This window comes from Idiotropiscis lumnitzeri, chromosome 19 (assembly GCF_059441095.1).
Source record: "Idiotropiscis lumnitzeri isolate Australia: NSW breed Sydney's pygmy pipehorse chromosome 19, RoL_Ilum_1.0, whole genome shotgun sequence".
Classification (NCBI taxonomy): Eukaryota; Metazoa; Chordata; class Actinopteri; order Syngnathiformes; family Syngnathidae; genus Idiotropiscis; species Idiotropiscis lumnitzeri.
The window spans coordinates 2,179,707-2,205,520 of NC_142409.1; the positions used below are offsets into that span (position 1 = coordinate 2,179,707).

Here is a 25,814-nt window from a genome sequence, read left to right on the forward strand (position 1 = left end):
GTTCAGGATTTTAGCCTCTGAAAAAGGATGGAATGAGGCAGGACAGAGAACAGCCTTCGTTTGCGGACTGTCCGAAGAGCTTCAAGACGAACTGTCTACACGGGATGAGCCTGAGTCCCTCGAGCAATTAAACTCCTTAGTGATTCGGATTGACAACCGCATCAGAGAACGCCGTCGCAGTGCCAGACCTGCCCACCCTAACTCCCCTCACACGGCCATTCCGCGACGGATCGCCCAGCCTTTTACAAGCACCTTGATGCCTGCTTCTGCCGGGGAAGAACCCATGCAACTTAGCAGAACTCGCCTCTCCCAGGAGGAACGCGCCCGGCGGGTTGCGCAGGGTCTTTGTCTCTACTGTGGAAAGCCTGGGCACTTTATCAATCAGTGCTCACTCGTACCCAGGGGTCCTCTTGATACCACAGAACGCCGCCTTAGGGTGAGCGACACTAGAACCTCGACTGAACCTCCTCGTCGCATTAACTTGCATGCCACTGTCTCCTCCCTCATGCATGATCAACCTTCAGAGAGGCAGGATCCGGAGACCATCATCCCCTCTTCATGTTTCATCAGGGCGGCTGTGTGGGACATTGAGCAAGCCGTCTTGCAGGCCCAACAACAGCAACCAGATCCTGGCTCGGGCCCTCCGGATCGACTCTTTGTCCCAGATTCTGTCCGCTCTCATGTCCTGCAATTGGGACATTCTTCCAAGTTGGCTTGTCATCATTGACTTGAACCCTCCAATTCCTGCGGCAACCCTTCTGGTGGCCCCGAATGGCTCAAGATGTGAGGGAGTTCGTCGCTGCTTGCCACACCTGCTCTCGGGGGAAGCCTTCTCACCATCGCCCAATGGGTCTTCTGCAACCCCTGCCCATCCCCAGCCGCCCCTGGTCCCACCAATCGGTCGATTTCGTCTCTGGCCTGCCGCCCTCCGAGGGAAACACGGTCATACTGACTGTAGTTGACCGTTTCTCCAAGATGGTTCACTTCATTCCATTACCCAAACTTCCTTCCGCATTTGAGACGGCAAACATCCTAGTGAACCACGTCTTCAAGCTTCATGGCATCCCCATTGACATTGTTTCTGACCGGGGTCCCCAGTTCACATCCCAGGTATGGCAAGCTTTCTGTAAAGCTCTGGGAGCGTCCTCTAGCCTGTCTTCAGGTTATCATCCCCAGACCAATGAACATCAGAGAGAGTCAATCAGGATCTGGAGTCATCCCTCAGGTGTGTTTCGGCCCGCCATCCTGCTTCCTGGAGCCTACACCTACCATGGATCGAGTATTCCCACAATTCCCTCACCTCCTCATCCATGGGCATGTCTCTGTTCATGGTCGCATATGGATATCAACCTCCACTATTCCCTTCCCAGGAACAAGCGGTCGCCGTTCCCTCTGTCCGCGCTCATCTGCGGCGTTGCCATGCCGTATGGAGACATGCCAGAGCCGTCCTGTCCCGCACAGCCCAGCGCAACCAACAACTGGCCGATAGACATCGATCTCCGGCCCCTGACTATCGCCCAGGGCAAATGGTTTTGCTATCCTCCCGTGACCTTCCCCTCCAGACTGATTCCCGCAAACTAGCCCCCAGATTCATTGGACCGTTTGAGAATGAGAAGATCATTAAGATAAGATAAGATAAGATAAGATGTCCTTTATTAGTCCCACAATGGGGAAATTTGAGGTGTTACAGCAGCAAAGATATAGATCACACAGAGTCGGCGGCGTAATGTAGCCGTTAATGTATAACATTAGCAGCAGACATTCATAACAATGCATGCAAATATACACAGTATAAACGTATCTAGTTTAAGGAAACACTCCTAATGTCTGTCCATTATACAGAGGGGGAAACACTGTAATGATAAAAACTACTAAATGATTGAAAATACTGCAATGATAAAAATATTGCAATGATAAAGTATACTGCAATGGTAAAAGTACTGTAATAGTAAAAGTACTGCAATGATAGAAAAATACTGCAATGATAAAAGTACTGTGATAGTAAAAGTACCGCAATGATAGGAATACTGCAATTATAAAAGTACTGCAAGGATAAAAGTACTGTAATAGTGAACGTCCTGCAATGGTAGAAATACTGCAGAGATAGAAGTACAGTAATAAGAATACGGTAATGTAAACAAAATACATCATTGGTCAATATTTAAGTACACCCTTGGCTGAAAGTGCAGTAGCGGTTTATATTGCATCCTCGGAATGCACAATTGCACTAATGCCCGCCCGTTTGTAGGCCTGACCCAATGTTCTTGTTAAAAAGTCTGACAGCAGTAGGCAGGAAGGAGCGCCGAAATCTCTCTTTGGTACAGCGAGGGTGTAAAAGTCTATTACTGAAGGAGCTGTGAAGTGTTCTAAGAGTGTCATAGAGTGGGTGGGCTGGGTTGTCCAGCATTGATGACAGTTTTGCCGTCATCCTCCTGCCCCCCACTGAGTCCACAGAGTCCAGGGAGCAGCCCAGGACAGAGCTGGCCCTCCTCACTAGTTTGTCCAGTCTCTTTTTGTCCCGGCCCGAGATGCCTCCTGCCCAGGAGACCACTCCATAGAAAATGACCGGTGAAACCACAGAGTCATAGAAGTTCCTGAGGAGTGTTCCCCGAACGCCAAAGGACCTCAGCCTCCTGAGTAGGAAGAGTCTGCTCTGACCCTTCCTATAGAGAGCATCTGTGTTGTCGCTCCAGTCCAGTTTATTGTTCAGATGAACACCCAGGTACTTGTAAGTTGAGACCCTCTCAACGTCTGTTCCCTGGATATTCCCTGGATATTCACTGGTGCAGCATTAACCCTTCTGCTGTCCGTTTGAAGCTCCCGGCCTCCCTCCAGGTCCACCCAACTTTTCATGTCTCCCTCCTGAAGCCAGTCTCCTCCAGCCCCCTCAGTCCTCCTCCCGAGCTCCCCCCTCCGCCACTGGACGTTGATGGTCACCCCGCTTACATTGGGAAGAAGATTTTGGATGTACGTCGGCGTGGTCGGGGTTTTCAATATTTAGTTGACTGGGAGGGTTACGGCCCTGAGGAGCGTTCCTGGATTTCGAGATCCCTCATCCTGACACCCTCTCTGCTACGGGACTTCTACCGTGAGTTCCCTCACAAGCCAGGAAAGGCACCAGGTGGTGCCCATTGGGGGGGGGGTACTGTTGTGATATGCCTTAATGTGTCTGTTGCTACACAGTTGCTATGGTCCTTTTATGCTCTGGTCTTTTATGATGTCATAGAGGCTTGATTCCTTGAGTATTTAAGAGCAAGTTATTCAGAGACACATCGTCAGTACGTTCAGCTTTCTTCATGTGAGGATGTCAGCCATATCCCCATGTGTTCTGAATCCAGGCCTGCTTGTTATTACTTGGAATTTTGTATATAAATACTTTTACGTCGCCACCTCCGTCTCCTGTCTTTTTGGGTCCAAGCCCCTCTCCTCACGTGACACATCTTTTGTTTTCTACATTTGCGAGTATGAATTCCATCTTCCTCGTGTCTTTGAAATTCCGATGCTTTTGTTCCGTAAAGCAACGTGTTCTAGGTTGTCCCTCTGAAGTTGTGGCGGTTTCTCCAAAAACAGGCACGGTTTTCAGAAGTTTGAATCAGTCTTTCATATACAAAAAAAACCAAGGTTTAAATCCCGTCCTGCTGCAATTGAAGGTAGTTTACACTAATACGTTTCTTGACCGAAAAGAATTTCGAACTTGAGATAAGTTGGCTGAGTGGTTAAGACAATGGATTATTAATACATTGTGTTCTGCACACTTGTCGATACTTGACATTTAAAATGGGACTGATACAATGGGAAAAGTGTCCTACCGTGCTAATCGGAATAGGTGGTGGGTTTATGGAAATAAGAACATTGTGTACTACACACGTGGGGATAAATTCCACCCTTGTTGGACCTTAACATATCAAATTAAGATGATGCTATTGGAAAGGTGTTTGACCTCTTTGGATATGGGAATGGTACTTTGGTAATATATGCAGTTTTCGGAAATTTGTATGTCGTTGAAATTGTGAAAGAAACACGGTCCTTGTCCGACAAAACGGGGTTTGCAGAAATGCAACCGATCCATGTATATAAATGGGAATGTTACGTGATATGTTTTATTAAATTCTGATATTAGAACATCAAGTTCCCTTCTAAAAGGTACACGTTGGTGGCAGGATTTGAACCTGCGAGGGGAGACCCCAATGGATTTCTAGTCCATCGCCTTAACCACTCGGCCACGCCAACACAATGTCCCATGAACAGGTGCCATTTTCCAAGTACAATACAGATATTGCTACACTGCAGAAAACCATAAGCCACATGCACTCACACTTCCCATAGAAGCAGATGAGGTAGCCGACTGTTGAAGGAGATAGGATACTCATCCTTGTTGTTCTACATTGGTGAGTATGAATTCCATCTTTCTCGTGTCTTGGGAATTCCGATGCTTTTGTTCTGAGAGGGAATGTGTTCTACCTTGTCCCTCTGGATCTGTGGAGGTTTCTCCGAAATTACACGTGGCATTCAGAAATTTGAATCAGTCTTGAAATTGCAAAAGATCCTTAGATTCTCCTCTGAAAAGCTCACTTTGGCAGCAGGATAAGAACCTACGAGGGGACACCCCAGTGAATTTTTAGTCCATCACCCTGACCACTCGGCCACACCAACGCAGTTGCCCTCCAGAGGTGTCATTTTCTGACGACAATACATATTTTGCTAGGGGGCAAAATTCCATCAGCCCCAAGCACTCACTTTGATTCCATTAAAGCAGATGACGTTGCCGACTAATGGAGGAGAGAGAATACTCATCCTTTGTTTTCTGCATTTGTGAGTATGAATTCGATCTTCCTCGTGTCTTTGAAATTCCGATGCTTTTGTTCCGTGAAGCAATGTGTTCTACATTGTCCCTCTGGAGCTGAGGAGGTTTCTCCAAAAACAGGCACGGTTTTCAGAAGTTTGAATCAGTCTTTCATATACAAAAGAACCACGTTTTAAATCCAGTCCTGCTACAATTGAAGGTAGTTTACACTGATACAATGTTTCTTGACCGACAAAAGGTTCCAACTTGAGATGAGGTGGCTGAGTGGTTAAGGCAATGCATTGCTAATACATTGTGTTCTGCACACTCGCCGATACTTGACATTTAAAATGGGACTCATATAATGGGAAATGTGTCTTACCGTGTTAATCGGAATAGGAGGTGGGTCTATGGAAATAAGAACATTGTGTTCTACACAAGTGGGTATAAATTCCACCCTCGCTGGACCTTAACATATCAAATTATGATGATAATATTGGAAAGGTGTTTGACCTCTTTAGATATGGGAATAGTACTTTGGTAATATAAGCAGTTTTGAGAAATTTATGTCGTTAAATTGCCAAAAAGAAACACAGTCCTTGTCCGACAAAGGGCATTTACAGAACTACGACCCTTCCATATGAATAAATGGGGATTTTACATGATATGTTTTGTTAAATTGTTGAAGAACCTAATCTGATATTAGAAGATAAAGTTACCTGCGGAAAGATACACTTTGGTGGCAGTATTCGAACATGCAAGGGGCGACCACAATGGATTTCTAGTCCATCGTCTTAACCACTCAGTCATCACAGTGTTTTACCTCTTTAGATATGGGAATAGTACTTTGGTAATATAAGCAGTTTTGAGAAATTTACGTCGTTAAATTGCCAAAAAGAAACACAGTCCTTGTCCGACAAAGGGCATTTGCAGAACTACGACCCTTCCATATGGATAAATGGGGATTTTACATGATATGTTTTGATAAATTGTTGAAGACCCTAATCTGATATTAGAAGATAAAGTTACCCGCGGAAAGATACACTTTGGTGGCAGTATTCGAACATGCAAGGGGCGACCACAATGGATTTCTAGTCCATCGTCTTAACCACTCAGTCATCACAGTATGCCAGTTTTAGGTGAGATTTTCCAAGTACAATACAGATTTTGCCAAATTGCCAAAGATCCATAGTCCAAACACTGTATTCGTCCAACAAAACACAGTTTACCCTAATACAACCATTCTTGTATAATAATGTGGATTTTATATTTTGCATGATGCGATTTGTTCAACTGTTGAAAAGTCTTATCAGATGAGAGAACACCCGGTTCTCCTCTAAAAAGCCCACGTTGGCAGCATGATTTGAACCTACGATGGGAGACCCCAATGGATTTCAAGTCCATCGCCTTAACCACTCGGCCACACCAACAATGTGTCCCCATTGCAGGTTACATTTTCCAAGTCTAATACAAATATTGCTACACTGCAGAAACCCATCAGCCACATGCACTCACTCCTCCCATTGAAGCAGATGAGGTTGCCGACTGTTGAAGGATCTAGAATACTCATCCTTGTTGTTCGACATTGGTGAGTATGAATTCCATCTTTCTCGTGTCTTGGGAATTCCGATGCTTTTTTTCCGTGAGGCGATGTGTTCTACCTTGTCCCTCTAGATCTGTGGAGGTTTCTCCTAAATTACACGTGGCATTCAGAAAATGTAATCAGTTTTTTGATTGCAAAAGAAATTAAGTCAAAAAACAGTCTTGTTCGAGCAAAACTGGGTTTGTAATGTCCTTCAAGGAGATGTGCTAGGGGGCAGAAATCCATCAGCCCCAAGTTTGTAATGTCCTTCAAGATGTGGACGCTTATCTGATAATATAAGCACTCTTTTTAATCCCAGATGAGGTTGCCGACTAATGAAGGAGATAGAATACTCATCTTTTGTTTTCTACATTTGTGAGTATGAATTCCATCAAACTCGTGTCTTTGAAATTCCGATGCTTTTGTTCCGTAAAGCAACGTGTTCTAGGTTGTCCCTCTGGAGTTGTGGCGGTTTCTCCAAAAACAGGCACGGTTTTCAGAAGTTTGAATCAGTCTTTCATATAAAAAAAAAAAACAAGGTTTAAATCCCGTCCTGCTGCAATTGAAGGTAGTTTACACTAATACGTTTCTTGAGCGACAAGAATTTCGAACTTGAGATAAGTTGTCTGAGTGGTTAAGACAATGGATTATTAATACATTGTGTTCTGCACACTTGTCGATACTTGACATTTAAAATGGGACTGATACAATGGGAAAAGTGTCCTACCGTGCTAATCGGAATAGGTGGTGGGTTTATGGAAATAAGAACATTGTGTACTACACACGTGGGGATAAATTCCACCCTTGTTGGACCTTAACATATCAAATTAAGATGATGCTATTGGAAAGGTGTTTGACCTCTTTGGATATGGGAATGGTACTTTGGTAATATATGCAGTTTTCGGAAATTTGTATGTCGTTAAATTGTGAAAGAAACACGGTCCTTGTCCGACAAAACGGGGTTTGCAGAAATGCAACCGATCCATGTATACAAATGGGAATGTTACGTGATATGTTTTATTAAATTCTGATATTAGAACATCAAGTTCCCTTCTAAAACGTACACGTTGGTGGCAGGATTTGAACCTGCGAGGGGAGACCCCAATGGATTTCTAGTCCATCGCCTTAACCACTCGGCCACACCAACACAATGTCCTTGCACAGGTGCCATTTTCCAAGTACAATACAGATATTGCTATACTGCAGAAAACCATAAGCCACAAGCACTCACACTTCCCATAGAAGCAGATGAGGTAGCCGACTGTTGAAGGAGATAGGATACTCATCCTTGTTGTTCTACATTGGTGAGTATGAATTCCATCTTTCTCGTGTCTTGGGAATTCCGATGCTTTTGTTCTGAGAGGGAATGTGTTCTACCTTGTCCCTCTGGATCTGTGGAGGTTTCTCCGAAATTACACGTGGCATTCAGAAATTTGAATCAGTCTTGAAATTGCAAAAGATCCTTAGATTCTCCTCTGAAAAGCTCACTTTGGCAGCAGGATAAGAACCTACGAGGGGACACCCCAGTGAATTTTTAGTCCATCACCCTGACCACTCGGCCACACCAACACAGTTGCCCTCCAGAGGTGTCATTTTCTGACGACAATACATATTTTGCTAGGGGGCAAAATTCCATCAGCCCCAAGCACTCACTTTGATTCCATTGAAGCAGATGACGTTGCCGACTAATGGAGGAGAGAGAATACTCATCCTTTGTTTTCTGCATTTGTGAGTATGAATTCGATCTTCCTCGTGTCTTTGAAATTCCGATGCTTTTGTTCCGTGAAGCAATGTGTTCTACATTGTCCCTCTGGAGCTGAGGAGGTTTCTCCAAAAACAGGCACGATTTTAAGAAGTTTGAATCAGTCTTTCATATACAAAAGAACCACGTTTTAAATCCAGTCCTGCTACAATTGAAGGTAGTTTACACTAATACAATGTTTCTTGACCGACAAAAGGTTCCAACTTGAGATGAGGTGGCTGAGTGGTTAAGGCAATGCATTGCTAATACATTGTGTTCTGCACACTCGCCGATACTTGACTTTTAAAATGGGACTCATATAATGGGAAATGTGTCTTACCGTATTAATCGGAATAGGAGGTGGGTCTATGGAAATAAGAACATTGTGTTCTACACAAGTGGGTATAAATTCCACCCTCGCTGGACCTTAACATATCAAATTATGATGATAATATTGGAAAGGTGTTTGACCTCTTTAGATATGGGAATAGTACTTTGGTAATATAAGCAGTTTTGAGAAATTTATGTCGTTAAATTGCCAAAAAGAAACACAGTCCTTGTCCGACAAAGGGCATTTACAGAACTACGACCCTTCCATATGGATAAATGGGGATTTTACATGATATGTTTTGTTAAATTGTTGAAGAACCTAATCTGATATTAGAAGATAAAGTTACCTGCGGAAAGATACACTTTGGTGGCAGTATTCGAACATGCAAGGGGCGACCACAATGGATTTCTAGTCCATCGTCTTAACCACTCAGTCATCACAGTGTTTTACCTCTTTAGATATGGGAATAGTACTTTGGTAATATAAGCAGTTTTGAGAAATTTATGTCGTTAAATTGCCAAAAAGAAACACAGTCCTTGTCCGACAAAGGGCATTTGCAGAACTACGACCCTTCCATATGGATAAATGGGGATTTTACATGATATGTTTTGATAAATTGTTGAAGACCCTAATCTGATATTAGAAGATAAAGTTACCTGCGGAAAGATACACTTTGGTGGCAGTATTCGAACATGCAAGGGGCGACCACAATGGATTTCTAGTCCATCGTCTTAACCACTCAGTCATCACAGTATGCCAGTTTTAGGTGAGATTTTCCAAGTACAATACAGATTTTGCCAAATTGCCAAAGATCCATAGTCCAAACACTGTATTCGTCCAACAAAACACAGTTTACCCTAATACAACCATTCTTGTATCATAATGTGGATTTTATATTTTGCATGATGCGATTTGTTCAACTGTTGAAAAGTCTTATCAGATGAGAGAACACCCGGTTCTCCTCTAAAAAGCCCACGTTGGCAGCAGGATTTGAACCTACGATGGGAGACCCCAATGGATTTCAAGTCCATCGCCTTAACCACTCGGCCACACCAACAATGTGTCCCCATTGCAGGTTACATTTTCCAAGTCTAATACAAATATTGCTACACTGCAGAAACCCATCAGCCACATGCACTCACTCCTCCCATTGAAGCAGATGAGGTTGCCGACTGTTGAAGGATCTAGAATACTCATCCTTGTTGTTCGACATTGGTGAGTATGAATTCCATCTTTCTCGTGTCTTGGGAATTCCGATGCTTTTTTTCCGTGAGGCGATGTGTTCTACCTTGTCCCTCTAGATCTGTGGAGGTTTCTCCTAAATTACACGTGGCATTCAGAAAATTTAATCAGTTTTTTGATTGCAAAAGAAATTAAGTCAAAAAACAGTCTTGTTCGAGCAAAACTGGGTTTGTAATGTCCTTCAAGGAGATGTGCTAGGGGGCAGAAATCCATCAGCCCCAAGTTTGTAATGTCCTTCAAGATGTGGACGCTTATCTGATAATATAAGCACTCTTTTTAATCCCAGATGAGGTTGCCGACTAATGAAGGAGATAGAATACTCATCTTTTGTTTTCTACATTTGTGAGTATGAATTCCATCAAACTCGTGTCTTTGAAATTCCGATGCTTTTGTTCCGTAAAGCAACGTGTTCTAGGTTGTCCCTCTGGAGTTGTGGCGGTTTCTCCAAAAACAGGCACGGTTTTCAGAAGTTTGAATCAGTCTTTCATATACAAAAAAAACCAAGGTTTAAATCCCGTCCTGCTGCAATTGAAGGTAGTTTACACTAATACGTTTCTTGACCGACAAGAATTTCGAACTTGAGATAAGTTGTCTGAGTGGTTAAGACAATGGATTATTAATACATTGTGTTCTGCACACTTGTCGATACTTGACATTTAAAATGGGACTGATACAATGGGAAAAGTGTCCTACCGTGCTAATCGGAATAGGTGGTGGGTTTATGGAAATAAGAACATTGTGTACTACACACGTGGGGATAAATTCCACCCTTGTTGGACCTTAACATATCAAATTAAGATGATGCTATTGGAAAGGTGTTTGACCTCTTTGGATATGGGAATGGTACTTTGGTAATATATGCAGTTTTCGGAAATTTGTATGTCGTTAAATTGTGAAAGAAACACGGTCCTTGTCCGACAAAACGGGGTTTGCAGAAATGCAACCGATCCATGTATACAAATGGGAATGTTACGTGATATGTTTTATTAAATTCTGATATTAGAACATCAAGTTCCCTTCTAAAACGTACACGTTGGTGGCAGGATTTGAACCTTCGAGGGGAGACCCCAATGGATTTCTAGTCCATCGCCTTAACCACTCGGCCACACCAACACAATGTCCTTGCACAGGTGCCATTTTCCAAGTACAATACAGATATTGCTATACTGCAGAAAACCATAAGCCACAAGCACTCACACTTCCCATAGAAGCAGATGAGGTAGCCGACTGTTGAAGGAGATAGGATACTCATCCTTGTTGTTCTACATTGGTGAGTATGAATTCCATCTTTCTCGTGTCTTGGGAATTCCGATGCTTTTGTTCTGAGAGGGAATGTGTTCTACCTTGTCCCTCTGGATCTGTGGAGGTTTCTCCGAAATTACACGTGGCATTCAGAAATTTGAATCAGTCTTGAAATTGCAAAAGATCCTTAGATTCTCCTCTGAAAAGCTCACTTTGGCAGCAGGATAAGAACCTACGAGGGGACACCCCAGTGAATTTTTAGTCCATCACCCTGACCACTCGGCCACACCAACACAGTTGCCCTCCAGAGGTGTCATTTTCTGACGACAATACATATTTTGCTAGGGGGCAAAATTCCATCAGCCCCAAGCACTCACTTTGATTCCATTGAAGCAGATGACGTTGCCGACTAATGGAGGAGAGAGAATACTCATCCTTTGTTTTCTGCATTTGTGAGTATGAATTCGATCTTCCTCGTGTCTTTGAAATTCCGATGCTTTTGTTCCGTGAAGCAATGTGTTCTACATTGTCCCTCTGGAGCTGAGGAGGTTTCTCCAAAAACAGGCACGGTTTTAAGAAGTTTGAATCAGTCTTTCATATACAAAAGAACCACGTTTTAAATCCAGTCCTGCTACAATTGAAGGTAGTTTACACTAATACAATGTTTCTTGACCGACAAAAGGTTCCAACTTGAGATGAGGTGGCTGAGTGGTTAAGGCAATGCATTGCTAATACATTGTGTTCTGCACACTCGCCGATACTTGACTTTTAAAATGGGACTCATATAATGGGAAATGTGTCTTACCGTGTTAATCGGAATAGGAGGTGGGTCTATGGAAATAAGAACATTGTGTTCTACACAAGTGGGTATAAATTCCACCCTCGCTGGACCTTAACATATCAAATTATGATGATAATATTGGAAAGGTGTTTGACCTCTTTAGATATGGGAATAGTACTTTGGTAATATAAGCAGTTTTGAGAAATTTATGTCGTTAAATTGCCAAAAAGAAACACAGTCCTTGTCCGACAAAGGGCATTTACAGAACTACGACCCTTCCATATGGATAAATGGGGATTTTACATGATATGTTTTGTTAAATTGTTGAAGAACCTAATCTGATATTAGAAGATAAAGTTACCTGCGGAAAGATACACTTTGGTGGCAGTATTCGAACATGCAAGGGGCGACCACAATGGATTTCTAGTCCATCGTCTTAACCACTCAGTCATCACAGTGTGCAAGTTGTAGGTGAGATTTTCCAAGTACAATACAGATTTTGCCAAATTGCCAAAGATCCATGGTCCAAACACTGTATTCGTCCAACAAAACACAGTTTACCCTCATACAACCATTCTTGTAGAATTATGTGGATTTTACATTTTGCATGATGCGATTTGTTCAACTGTTGAAAAGTCTTATCAGATGAGAGAACAGCCGGTTCTCCTCTAAAAAGCCCACGTTGGCAGCAGGATTTGAACCTACGAGGGGAGACCCCAATGGATTTCAAGTCCATCGCCTTAACCACTCGGCCACACCAACAAAGTGTCCCCGTTGCAGGTTACATTTTCCAAGTCTAATACAAATATTGCTACACTGCAGAAACCCATCAGCCACATGCACTCACTCCTCCCATTGAAGCAGATGAGGTTGCCGACTGTTGAAGGATCTAGAATACTCATCCTTGTTGTTCGACATTGGTGAGTATGAATTCCATCTTTCTCGTGTCTTGGGAATTCCGATGCTTTTGTTCTGAGAGGGAATGTGTTCTACCTTGTCCCTCTGGATCTGTGGAGGTTTCTCCGAAATTACACGTGGCATTCAGAAATTTGAATCAGTCTTGAAATTGCAAAAGATCCTTAGATTCTCCTCTGAAAAGCTCACTTTGGCAGCAGGATAAGAACCTACGAGGGGACACCCCAGTGAATTTTTAGTCCATCACCCTGACCACTCGGCCACACCAACACAGTTGCCCTCCAGAGGTGTCATTTTCTGACGACAATACATATTTTACTAGGGGGCAAAATTCCATCAGCCCCAAGCACTCACTTTGATTCCATTGAAGCAGATGACGTTGCCGACTAATGGAGGAGAGAGAATACTCATCCTTTGTTTTCTGCATTTGTGAGTATGAATTCGATCTTCCTCGTGTCTTTGAAATTCCGATGCTTTTGTTCCGTGAAGCAATGTGTTCTACATTGTCCCTCTGGAGCTGAGGAGGTTTCTCCAAAAACAGGCACGGTTTTAAGAAGTTTGAATCAGTCTTTCATATACAAAAGAACCACGTTTTAAATCCAGTCCTTCCTGCTACAATTGAAGGTAGTTTACACTAATACAATGTTTCTTGACCGACAAAAGGTTCCAACTTGAGATGAGGTGGCTGAGTGGTTAAGGCAATGCATTGCTAATACATTGTGTTCTGCACACTCGCCGATACTTGACATTTGAAATGGGACTCATATAATGGGAAATGTGTCTTACCGTGTTAATCGGAATAGGAGGTGGGTCTATGGAAATAAGAACATTGTGTTCTACACAAGTGGGTATAAATTCCACCCTCGATGGACCTTAACATATCAAATTATGATGATAATATTGGAAAGGTGTTTGACCTCTTTAGATATGGGAATAGTACTTTGGTAATATAAGCAGTTTTGAGAAATTTATGTCGTTAAATTGCCAAAAAGAAACACAGTCCTTGTCCGACAAAGGGCATTTGCAGAACTACGACCCTTCCATATGGATAAATGGGGATTTTACATGATATGTTTTGTTAAATTGTTGAAGACCCTAATCTGATATTAGAAGATAAAGTTACCTGCGGAAAGATACACTTTGGTGGCAGTATTCGAACATGCAAGGGGCGACCACAATGGATTTCTAGTCCATCGTCTTAACCACTCAGTCATCACAGTATGCCTGTTGTAGGTGAGATTTTCCAAGTACAATACAGATTTTGCCAAATTGCCAAAGATCCATAGTCCAAACACTGTATTCGTCCAACAAAACACAGTTTACCCTAATACAACCATTCTTGTAGAATAATGTGGATTTTACATTTTGCATGATGCGATTTGTTCAACTGTTGAAAAGTCTTATCAGATGAGAGAACACCCGGTTCTCCTCTAAAAAGCCCACGTTGGCAGCTGGATTTGAACCTACGAGGGGAGACCCCAATGGATTTCAAGTCCATCGCCTTAACCACTCAGCCACACCAACAAAGTGTCCCTGTTGCAGGTTACATTTTCCAAGTACAATACAAATATTGCTACACTGCAGAAACCCATCAGCCACATGCACTCACTCCTCCCATTGAAGCAGATGAGGTTGCCGACTGTTGAAGGATCTAGAATACTCATCCTTGTTGTTCGACATTGGTGAGTATGAATTCCATCTTTCTCGTGTCTTGGGAATTCCGATGCTTTTGTTCCGTGAAGCGATGTGTTCTACCTTGTCCCTCTAGATCTGTGGAGGTTTCTCCCAAATCACACGTGGCATTCAGAAAATTTAATCAGTTTTTTAATTGCAAAAGAAATGAAGTCTAAAAACAGTCTTGTTCGAGCAAAACTGAGTTTGTAATGTCCTTCAAGGAGATGTGCTAGGGGGCATAAATCCATCAGCCCCAAGTTTGCAATGTCCTTCAAGATGTGGACGCTTATCTGATAATATAAGCACTCTTTTTGATCCCAGATGAGGTTGCAGACTAATGAAGGAGATAGAATACTCATCTTGTTGTGATATGCCTTAACGTGTCCGTTGCTACATAGTTGCTATGGTCCTTTTATGTTCTGGTCTTTTATGATGTCATATAGGCTTGATTCCTTGAGTATTTAAGAGCAAGTTATTCAGAGACACATCGTCAGTACGTTAAGCTTTCTTCATGTGAGGATGTCAGCCATTTTCCATGTGTTCTTAATCCAGGCCTGCTTGTTATTACTTGGAATTTTGTATATAAAGACTTTTACGTCGCCACCTCCGTCTCCTGTCTGCTTTTGGGTCCAAACCCCTCTCCTCACGTGACAGCACGTACTGACCATCATGGACCCAGCAGACCCAGAGGACCCAATCCACCGCGCCATGAGGGCACAAGGGGCACTGCTCGGCCAGCATGACCAAATCCTGAGGGAGGTTATGGAGTCTATTCAGAACCTCTCCAACACCGTCAACTCATTGACTATCCAGATGACGTCCAGCGCTCCACCACAATCGTCATCACCCACTCCGGCCCACACGTCCAATCAAGGAGTGACCGACTCACCCGCTACTGCTGTGCCTTTTCACCGTGAACCCAACATTCCGCCACCTGAACATTATTCTGGGGAGGTAGGAGCCTGTGTCCAATTCCTAGTAAACTGTTCCTTGGTTTTTGAGCAACAACCTTGCGCTTTTTTGGATGATCGCGCCAAGCTGGCCTATGTCATTAACTTGCTTCGGGGAAAAGCAGGGAAGTGGGCCAATTCCTTGTGGGAGTCAAAGTCAGAAACATTGAGATCATTTTCTGCTTTTTCCGAGGAGATGCGCAGAGTCTTTGATCAGCCCTTCCGTACCGAGTCTTCAGGCAAACGACTATGGGCATTACGTCAGGGCTCACAGTCAGCTGCAGAATATGCCATAGAGTTCAGGATTTTAGCCTCTGAAACAGGATGGAATGAGGCAGGACAGAGAACAGCCTTCGTTTGCGGACTGTCCGAAGAGCTTCAAGACGAACTGTCTACACGGGATGAGCCTGAGTCCCTCGAGCAATTAATCTCCTTAGTGATTCGGATTGACAACCGCATCAGAGAACGCCGTCGCAGTGCCAGACCTGCCCACCCTAACTCCCCTCACACGGCCATTCCGCGACGGATCGCCCAGCCTTTTACAAGCACCTTGATGCCTGCTTCTGCCGGGGAAGAACCCATGCAACTTAGCAGAACTCGCCTCTCCCAGGAGGAACGCGCCCGGCGGGTTGCGCAGGGTCTTTGTCTCTACTGTGGAAAGCCTGGGCACTTTATCAATCAGTGCTCACTCGTACCCAGGGGTCCTCTTGATACCACAGAACGCCGCCTTAGGGTGAGCGACACTAGAACCTCGACTGAACCTCCTCGTCGCATTAACTTGCATGCCACTGTCTCCTCCCTCATGCATGATCAACCTTCAGAGAGGCAGGATCCGGAGACCATCATCCCCTCTTCATGTTTCATCAGGGTGGCTGTGTGGGACATTGAGCAAGCCGTCTTGCAGGCCCAACAACAGCAACCAGATCCTGGCTCGGGCCCTCCGGATCGACTCTTTGTCCCAGATTCGGTCCGCTCTCATGTCCTGCAATTGGGACATTCTTCCAAGTTGGCTTGTCATCATTGACTTGAACCCTCCAATTCCTGCGGCAACCCTTCTGGTGGCCCCGAATGGCTCAAGATGTGAGGGAGTTCGTCGCTGCTTGCCACACCTGCTCTCGGGGGAAGCCTTCTCACCATCGCCCAATGGGTCTTCTGCAACCCCTGCCCATCCCCAGCCGCCCCTGGTCCCACCAGTCGGTCGATTTCGTCTCTGGCCTGCCGCCCTCCGAGGGAAACACGGTCATACTGACTGTAGTTGACCGTTTCTCCAAGATGGTTCACTTCATTCCATTACCCAAACTTCCTTCCGCATTTGAGACGGCAAACATCCTAGTGAACCACGTCTTCAAGCTTCATGGCATCCCCATTGACATTTTTTCTGACCGGGGTCCCCAGTTCACATCCCAGGTATGGCAAGCTTTCTGTAAAGCTCTGGGAGCGTCCTCTAGCCTGTCTTCAGGTTATCATCCCCAGACCAATGAACATCAGAGAGAGTCAATCAGGATCTGGAGTCATCCCTCAGGTGTGTTTCGGCCCGCCGTCCTGCTTCCTGGAGCCTACACCTACCATGGATCGAGTATTCCCACAATTCCCTCACCTCCTCATCCATGGGCATGTCTCTGTTCATGGTCGCATATGGATATCAACCTCCACTATTCCCTTCCCCGGAACAAGCGGTCGCCGTTCCCTCTGTCCGCGCTCATCTGCGGCGTTGCCATGCCGTATGGAGACATGCCAGAGCCGTCCTGTCCCGCACAGCCCAGCGCAACCAACAACTGGCCGATAGACATCGATCTCCGGCCCCTGACTATCGCCCAGGGCAAATGGTTTGGCTATCCTCCCGTGACCTTCCCCTCCAGACTGATTCCCGCAAACTAGCCCCCAGATTCATTGGACCGTTTGAGAATGAGAAGATCATTAAGATAAGATAAGATAAGATGTCCTTTATTAGTCCCACAATGGGGAAATTTGAGGTGTTACAGCAGCAAAGATATAGATCACACAGAGTCGGCGGCGTAATGTAGCCGTTAATGTATAACATTAGCAGCAGACATTCATAACAATGCATGCAAATATACACAGTATAAACGTATCTAGTTTAAGGAAACACTCCTAATGTCTGTCCATTATACAGAGGGGGAAACACTGTAATGATAAAAACTACTAAATGATTGAAAATACTGCAATGATAAAAATATTGCAATGATAAAGTATACTGCAATGGTAAAAGTACTGTAATAGTAAAAGTACTGCAATGATAGAAAAATACTGCAATGATAAAAGTACTGTGATAGTAAAAGTACCGCAATGATAGGAATACTGCAATTATAAAAGTACTGCAAGGATAAAAGTACTGTAATAGTGAACGTCCTGCAATGGTAGAAATACTGCAGAGATAGAAGTACAGTAATAAGAATACGGTAATGTAAACAAAATACATCATTGGTCAATATTTAAGTACACCCTTGGCTGAAAGTGCAGTAGCGGTTTATATTGCATCCTAGGACTGCACAATTGCACTAATGCCCGCCCGTTTGTAGGCCTGACCCAATGTTCTTGTTAAAAAGTCTGACAGCAGTAGGCAGGAAGGAGCGCCGAAATCTCTCTTTGGTACAGCGAGGGTGTAAAAGTCTATTACTGAAGGAGCTGTGAAGTGTTCTAAGAGTGTCATAGAGTGGGTGGGCTGGGTTGTCCAGCATTGATGACAGTTTTGCCGTCATCCTCCTGCCCCCCACTGAGTCCACAGAGTCCAGGGAGCAGCCCAGGACAGAGCTGGCCCTCCTCACTAGTTTGTCCAGTCTCTTTTTGTCCCGGCCCGAGATGCCTCCTGCCCAGGAGACCACTCCATAGAAAATGACCGGTGAAACCACCGAGTCATAGAAGTTCCTGAGGAGCGTTCCCCGAACGCCAAAGGACCTCAGCCTCCTGAGTAGGAAGAGTCTACTCTGACCCTTCCTATAGAGAGCATCTGTGTTGTCGCTCCAGTCCAGTTTATTGTTCAGATGAACACCCAGGTACTTGTAAGTTGAGACCCTCTCAACGTCTGTTCCCTGGATATTCCCTGGATATTCACTGGTGCAGGTGGAGAGTGCTGACGCATTAACCCTTCTGCTGTCCGTTTGAAGCTCCCGGCCTCCCTCCAGGTCCACCCAACTTTTCATGTCTCCCTCCTGAAGCCAGTCTCCTCCAGCCCCCTCAGTCCTCCTCCCGAGCTCCCCCCTCCGCCACTGGACGTTGATGGTCACCCCGCTTACATTGGGAAGAAAATCTTGGATGTACGTCGGCGTGGTCGGGGTTTTCAATATTTAGTTGACTGGGAGGGTTACGGCCCTGAGGAGCATTCCTGGATTTCGAGATCCCTCATCCTGACACCCTCTCTGCTACGGGACTTCTACCGTGAGTTCCCTCACAAGCCAGGAAAGGCACCAGGTGGTGCCCATTGAGGGGGGGTACTGTTGTGATATGCCTTAATGTGTCTGTTGCTACACAGTTGCTACACAGTTGCTTTGGTCCTTTTATGCTCTGGTCTTTTATGATGTCATATAGGCTTGATTCCTTGAGTATTTAAGAGCAAGTTATTCAGAGACACATCGTCAGTACGTTCAGCTTTCTTCATGTGAGGATGTCAGCCATTTTCCATGTGTTCTGAATCCAGGCCTGCTTGTTATTACTTGGAATTTTGTATATAAATACTTTTACGTCGCCACCTCCGTCTCCTGTCTGCTTTTGGGTCCAAGCCCCTCTCCTCACGTGACACATCTTTTGTTTTCTACATTTGCGAGTATGAATTCCATCTTCCTCGTGTCTTTGAAATTCCGATGCTTTTGTTCCGTAAAGCAACGTGTTCTAGGTTGTCCCTCTGGAGTTGTGGCGGTTTCTCCAAAAACAGGCACGGTTTTCAGAAGTTTGAATCAGTCTTTCATATACAAAAAAAAACCAAGGTTTAAATCCTGTCCTGCTGCAATTGAAGGTAGTTTACACTAATACGTTTCTTGACCGAAAAGAATTTCGAACTTGAGATAAGTTGGCTGAGTGGTTAAGACAATGGATTATTAATACATTGTGTTCTGCACACTTGTCGATACTTGACATTTAAAATGGGACTGATACAATGGGAAAAGTGTCCTACCGTGCTAATCGGAATAGGTGGTGGGTTTATGGAAATAAGAACATTGTGTACTACACACGTTTGGATAAATTCCACCCTTGTTGGACCTTAACATATCAAATTAAGATGATGCTATTGGAAAGGTGTTTGACCTCTTTGGATATGGGAATGGTACTTTGGTAATACAAGCAGTTTTCGGAAATTTGTATGTCGTTAAATTGTGAAAGAAACACGGTCCTTGTCCGACAAAACGGGGTTTGCAGAAATGCAACCGATCCATGTATATAAATGGGAATGTTACGTGATATGTTTTATTAAATTCTGATATTAGAACATCAAGTTCCCTTCTAAAACGTACACGTTGGTGGCAGGATTTGAACCTGCGAGGGGAGATCCCAATGGATTTCTAGTCCATCGCCTTAACCACTCGGCCACACCAACACAATGTCCCATGCACAGGTGCCATTTTCCAAGTACAATACAGATATTGCTACACTGCAGAAAACCATAAGCCACATGCACTCACACTTACCATAGAAGCAGATGAGGTAGCCGACTGTTGAAGGAGATAGGATACTCATCCTTGTTGTTCTACATTGGTGAGTGTGAATTCCATCTTTCTCGTGTCTTTGGAATTCCGATGCTTTTGTTCTGAGAGGGAATGTGTTCTACCTTGTCCCTCTGGATCTGTGGAGGTTTCTCCGAAATTACACGTGGCATTCAGAAATTTGAATCAGTCTTGAAATTGCAAAAGATCCTTAGATTCTCCTCTGAAAAGCTCACTTTGGCAGCAGGATAAGAACCTACGAGGGGACACCCCAGTGAATTTTTAGACCATCACCCTGACCACTCGGCCACACCAACACAGTTGCCCTCCAGAGGTGACATTTTCTGACGACAATACATATTTTGCTAGGGGGCAAAATTCCATCAGCCCCAAGCACTCACTTTGATTCCATTGAAGCAGATGACGTTGCCGACTAATGGAGGAGAGAGAATACTCATCCTTTGTTTTCTGCATTTGTGAGTATGAATTCGATCTTCCTCGTGTCTTTGAAATTCCGATGCTTTTGTTCCGTGAAGCAATGTGTTCTACATTGTCCCTCTGGAGCTGAGGAGGTTTCTCCAAAAACAGGCACGGTTTTAAGAAGTTTGAATCAGTCTTTCATATACAAAAGAACCACGTTTTAAATCCAGTCCTGCTACAATTGAAGGTAGTTTACACTAATACAATGTTTCTTGACCGACAAAAGGTTCCAACTTGAGATGAGGTGGCTGAGTGGTTAAGGCAAAGCATTGCTAATACATTGTGTTCTGCACACTCGCCGATACTTGACATTTAAAATGGGACTCATATAATGGGAAATGTGTCTTACCGTGTTAATCGGAATAGGAGGTGGGTCTATGGAAATAAGAACATTGTGTTCTACACAAGTGGGTATAAATTCCACCCTCGCTGGACCTTAACATATCAAATTATGATGATAATATTGGAAAGGTGTTTTACCTCTTTAGATATGGGAATAGTACTTTGGTAATATAAGCAGTTTTGAGAAATTTATGTCGTTAAATTGCCAAAAAGAAACACAGTCCTTGTCCGACAAAGGGCATTTGCAGAACTACGACCCTTCCATATGGATAAATGGGGATTTTACATGATATGTTTTGATAAATTGTTGAAGACCCTAATCTGATATTAGAAGATTAAGTTACCTGCGGAAAGATACACTTTGGTGGCAGTATTCGAACATGCAAGGGGCGACCACAATGGATTTCTAGTCCATCGTCTTAACCACTCAGTCATCACAGTATGCCAGTTTTAGGTGAGATTTTCCAAGTACAATACAGATTTTGCCAAATTGCCAAAGATCCAGAGTCCAAACACTGTATTCGTCCAACAAAACACAGTTTACCCTAATACAACCATTCTTGTAGAATAATGTGGATTTTATATTTTGCATGATGCGATTTGTTCAACTGTTGAAAAGTCTTATCAGATGAGAGAACACCCGGTTCTCCTCTAAAAAGCCCACGTTGGCAGCAGGATTTGAACCTACGAGGGGAGACCCCAATGGATTTCAAGTCCATCGCCTTAACCACTCGGCCACACCAACAAAGTGTCCCCGTTGCAGGTTACATTTTCCAAGTCTAATACAAATATTGCTACACTGCAGAAACCCATCAGCCACATGCACTCACTCCTCCCATTGAAGCAGATGAGGTTGCCGACTGTTGAAGGATCTAGAATACTCATCCTTGTTGTTCGACATTGGTGAGTATGAATTCCATCTTTCTCGTGTCTTGGGAATTCCGATGCTTTTGTTCCGTGAGGCGATGTGTTCTACCTTGTCCCTCTAGATCTGTGGAGGTTTCTCCCAAATTACACGTGGCATTCAGAAAATTGAATCAGTTTTTTAATTGCAAAAGAAATTAAGTCTAAAAACAGTCTTGTTTGAGCAAAACTGGGTTTGTAATGTCCTTCAAGGAGATGTGCTAGGGGGCAGAAATCCATCAGCCCCAAGTTTGTAATGTCCTTCAAGATGTGGACGCTTATCTGATAATATAAGCACTCTTTTTGATCCCAGATGAGGTTGCCGACTAATGAAGGAGATAGAGTACTCATCTTTTGTTTTCTACATTTGTGAGTATGAATTCCATCTTCCTCGTGTCTTTGAAATTCCGATGCTTTTGTTCCGTAAAGCAACGTGTTCTAGGTTGTCCCTCTGGAGTTGTGGCGGTTTCTCCAAAAACAGGCACGGATTTCAGAAGTTTGAATCAGTCTTTCATATAAAAAAAAAAACAAGGTTTAAATCCCGTCCTGCTGCAATTGAAGGTAGTTTACACTAATACGTTTCTTGACCGAAAAGAATTTCGAACTTGAGATAAGTTGGCTGAGTGGTTAAGACAATGGATTATTAATACATTGTGTTCTGCACACTTGTCGATACTTGACATTTAAAATGGGACTGATACAATGGGAAAAGTGTCCTACCGTGCAAATCGGAATAGGTGGTGGGTTTATGGAAATAAGAACATTGTGTACTACACACGTGGGGATAAATTCCACCCTTGTTGGACCTTAACATATCAAATTAAGATGATGCTATTGGAAAGGTGTTTGACCTCTTTGGATATGGGAATGGGACTTTGGTAATATAAGCAGTTTTCGGAAATTTGTATGTCGTTAAATTGTGAAAGAAACACGGTCCTTGTCCGACAAAACGGGGTTTGCAGAAATGCAACCGATCCATGTATATAAATGGGAATGTTACGTGATATGTTTTATTAAATTCTGATATTAGAACATCAAGTTCCCTTCTAAAACGTACACGTTGGTGGCAGGATTTGAACCTGCGAGGGGAGACCCCAATGGATTTCTAGTCCATCGCCTTAACCACTCGGCCACACCAACACAATGTCCCATGCACAGGTGCCATTTTCCAAGTACAATACAGATATTGCGACACTGCAGAAAACCATAAGCCACATGCACTCACACTTCCCATAGAAGCAGATGAGGTAGCCGACTGTTGAAGGAGATAGGATACTCATCCTTGTTGTTCTACATTGGTGAGTATGAATTCCATCTTTCTCGTGTCTTGGGAATTCCGATGCTTTTGTTCTGAGAGGGAATCTGTTCTACCTTGTCCCTCTGGATCTGTGGAGGTTTCTCCGAAATTACACGTGGCATTCAGAAATTTGAATCAGTCTTGAAATTGCAAAAGATCCTTAGATTCTCCTCTGAAAAGCTCACTTTGGCAGCAGGATAAGAACCTACGAGGGGACACCCCAGTGAATTTTTAGTCCATCACCCTGACCACTCGGCCACACCAACACAGTTGCCCTCCAGAGGTGACATTTTCTGACGACAATACATATTTTGCTAGGGGGCAAAATTCCATCAGCCCCAAGCACTCACTTTGATTCCATTGAAGCAGATGACGTTGCCGACTAATGGAGGAGAGAGAATACTCATCCTTTGTTTTCTGCATTTGTGAGTATGAATTCAATCTTCCTCGTGTCTTTGAAATTCCGATGCTTTTGTTCCGTGAAGCAATGTGTTCTACATTGTCCCTCTGGAGCTGAGGAGGTTTCTCCAAAAACAGGCACGGTTTTCAGAAGTTTGAATCAGTCTTTCATATCCAAAAGAACCACGTTTTAAATCCAGTCCTGCTACAATTGAAGGTAGTTTACACTAATACAATGTTTCTTGACCGACAAAAGGTTCCAACTTGAGATGAGGTGGCTGAGTGGTTAAGGCAATGCATTGCTAATACATTGTGTTCTGCACACTCGCCGATACTTGACATTTGAAATGGGACTCATATAATGGGAAATGTGTCTTACCGTGTTAATCGGAATAGGAGGTGGGTCTATGGAAATAAGAACATTGTGTTCTACACAAGTGGGTATAAATTCCACCCTCGCTGGACCTTAACATATCAAATTATGATGATAATATTGGAAAGGTGTTTGACCTCTTTAGATATGGGAATAGTACTTTGGTAATAAAAGCAGTTTTGAGAAATTTATGTCGTTAAATTGCCAAAAAGAAACACAGTCCTTGTCCGACAAAGGGCATTTGCAGAACTACGACCCTTCCATATGGATAAATGGGGATTTTACATGATATGTTTTGTTAAATTGTTGAAGACCCTAATCTGATATTAGAAGATAAAGTTACCTGCGGAAAGATACACTTTGGTGGCAGTATTCGAACATGCAAGGGGCGACCACAATGGATTTCTAGTCCATCGTCTTAACCACTCAGTCATCACAGTGTGCAAGTTGTAGGTGAGATTTTCCAAGTACAATACAGATTTTGCCAAATTGCCAAAGATCCATTGGTCCAAACACTGTATTCGTCCAACAAAACACAGTTTACCCTAATACAACCATTCTTGTAGAATAATGTGGATTTTACATTTTGCATGATGCGATTTGTTCAACTGTTGAAAAGTCTTATCAGATGAGAGAACACCCGGTTCTCCTCTAAAAAGCCCACATTGGCAGCAGGATTTGAACCTACGAGGGGAGACCCCAATGGATTTCAAGTCCATCGCCTTAACCACTCGGCCACACCAACAAAGTGTCCCCGTTGCAGGTTACATTTTCCAAGTCTAATACAAATATTGCTACACTGCAGAAACCCATCAGCCACATGCACTCGCTCCTCCCATTGAAGCAGATGAGGTTGCCGACTGTTGAAGGATCTAGAATACTCATCCTTGTTGTTCGACATTGGTGAGTATGAATTCCATCTTTCTCGTGTCTTGGGAATTCCGATGCTTTTGTTCTGAGAGGGAATGTGTTCTACCTTGTCCCTCTGGATCTGTGGAGGTTTCTCCCAAATTACACGTGGCATTCAGAAAATTGAATCAGTTTTTTAATTGCAAAAGAAATTAAGTCTTGTTCGAGCAAAACTGGGTTTATAATGTCCTTCAAGGAGATGTGCTAGGGGGCAGAAATCCATCAGCCCCAAGTTTGTAATGTCCTTCAAGATGTGGACGCTTATCTGATAATATAAGCACTCTTTTTGATCCCATATGAGGTTGCCGACTAATGAAGGAGATAGAATACTCATCTTTTGTTTTCTACATTTGTGAGAATGAATTCCATCTTCCTCGTGTCTTTGAAATTCCGATGCTTTTGTTCCGTAAAGCAACGTGTTCTAGGTTGTCCCTCTGGAGTTGTGGCGGTTTCTCCAAAAACAGGCACGGTTTTCAGAAGTTTGAATCAGTCTTTCATATAAAAAAAAAAACAAGGTTTAACACCCGTCCTGCTGCAATTGAAGGTAGTTTACACTAATACGTTTCTTGACCGAAAAGAATTTCGAACTTGAGATAAGTTGGCTGAGTGGTTAAGACAATGGATTATTAATACATTGTGTTCTGCACACTTGTCGATACTTGACATTTAAAATGGGACTGATACAATGGGAAAAGTGTCCTACCGTGCTAATCGGAATAGGTGGTGGGTTTATGGAAATAAGAACATTGTGTACTACACACGTGGGGATAAATTACACCCTTGTTGGACCTTAACATATCAAATTAAGATGATGCTATTGGAAAGGTGTTTGACCTCTTTGGATATGGGAATGGTACTTTGGTAATATAAGCAGTTTTCGGAAATTTGTATGTCGTTAAATTGTGAAAGAAACACGGTCCTTGTCCGACAAAACGGGGTTTGCAGAAATGCAACCGATCCATGTATATAAATGGGAATGTTACGTGATATGTTTTATTAAATTCTGATATTAGAACATCAAGTTCCCTTCTAAAACGTACACGTTGGTGGCAGGATTTGAACCTGCGAGGGGAGACCCCAATGGATTTCTAGTCCATCGCCTTAACCACTCGGCCAAGGCCAAAGTGAAAGAATGTGAGGTTTGGGAGGTTTTAGGTCGGTGCCTGGCGCAGACAGATACCTCGAGGGGGAAGGGATGCACAAGAAACTGGACCC

At 43.6% G+C, this 25,814-nt stretch overlaps 12 non-coding genes across 12 annotated transcripts; all 12 read right to left on the reverse strand.

Moving 5' to 3' along the window:
* Positions 1 to 4,148: 4,148 nt before the first annotated feature.
* On the reverse strand, positions 4,149 to 4,230 carry trnas-aga (transfer RNA serine (anticodon AGA)). The gene has a single exon. It is a non-coding gene; the product is annotated as a tRNA-Ser (tRNA).
* A 1,901-nt stretch (positions 4,231 to 6,131) lies between these two features.
* trnas-uga (transfer RNA serine (anticodon UGA)) lies at positions 6,132 to 6,213 on the reverse strand. The gene has a single exon. It is a non-coding gene; the product is annotated as a tRNA-Ser (tRNA).
* A 1,217-nt stretch (positions 6,214 to 7,430) lies between these two features.
* Positions 7,431 to 7,512, reverse strand: trnas-aga (transfer RNA serine (anticodon AGA)). Its single transcript has one exon. It is a non-coding gene; the product is annotated as a tRNA-Ser (tRNA).
* A 1,900-nt stretch (positions 7,513 to 9,412) lies between these two features.
* On the reverse strand, positions 9,413 to 9,494 carry trnas-uga (transfer RNA serine (anticodon UGA)). The gene has a single exon. It is a non-coding gene; the product is annotated as a tRNA-Ser (tRNA).
* Positions 9,495 to 10,710: 1,216 nt separating this feature from the next.
* Positions 10,711 to 10,792, reverse strand: trnas-aga (transfer RNA serine (anticodon AGA)). Its single transcript has one exon. It is a non-coding gene; the product is annotated as a tRNA-Ser (tRNA).
* A 1,590-nt stretch (positions 10,793 to 12,382) lies between these two features.
* Positions 12,383 to 12,464, reverse strand: trnas-uga (transfer RNA serine (anticodon UGA)). The gene has a single exon. It is a non-coding gene; the product is annotated as a tRNA-Ser (tRNA).
* A 1,595-nt stretch (positions 12,465 to 14,059) lies between these two features.
* On the reverse strand, positions 14,060 to 14,141 carry trnas-uga (transfer RNA serine (anticodon UGA)). The gene has a single exon. It is a non-coding gene; the product is annotated as a tRNA-Ser (tRNA).
* Positions 14,142 to 19,708: 5,567 nt separating this feature from the next.
* On the reverse strand, positions 19,709 to 19,790 carry trnas-aga (transfer RNA serine (anticodon AGA)). Its single transcript has one exon. It is a non-coding gene; the product is annotated as a tRNA-Ser (tRNA).
* Positions 19,791 to 21,381: 1,591 nt separating this feature from the next.
* Positions 21,382 to 21,463, reverse strand: trnas-uga (transfer RNA serine (anticodon UGA)). Its single transcript has one exon. It is a non-coding gene; the product is annotated as a tRNA-Ser (tRNA).
* A 1,216-nt stretch (positions 21,464 to 22,679) lies between these two features.
* trnas-aga (transfer RNA serine (anticodon AGA)) lies at positions 22,680 to 22,761 on the reverse strand. Its single transcript has one exon. It is a non-coding gene; the product is annotated as a tRNA-Ser (tRNA).
* Positions 22,762 to 24,353: 1,592 nt separating this feature from the next.
* On the reverse strand, positions 24,354 to 24,435 carry trnas-uga (transfer RNA serine (anticodon UGA)). Its single transcript has one exon. It is a non-coding gene; the product is annotated as a tRNA-Ser (tRNA).
* A 1,205-nt stretch (positions 24,436 to 25,640) lies between these two features.
* Positions 25,641 to 25,719, reverse strand: trnas-aga (transfer RNA serine (anticodon AGA)). The gene has a single exon. It is a non-coding gene; the product is annotated as a tRNA-Ser (tRNA).
* Positions 25,720 to 25,814: the final 95 nt, after the last annotated feature.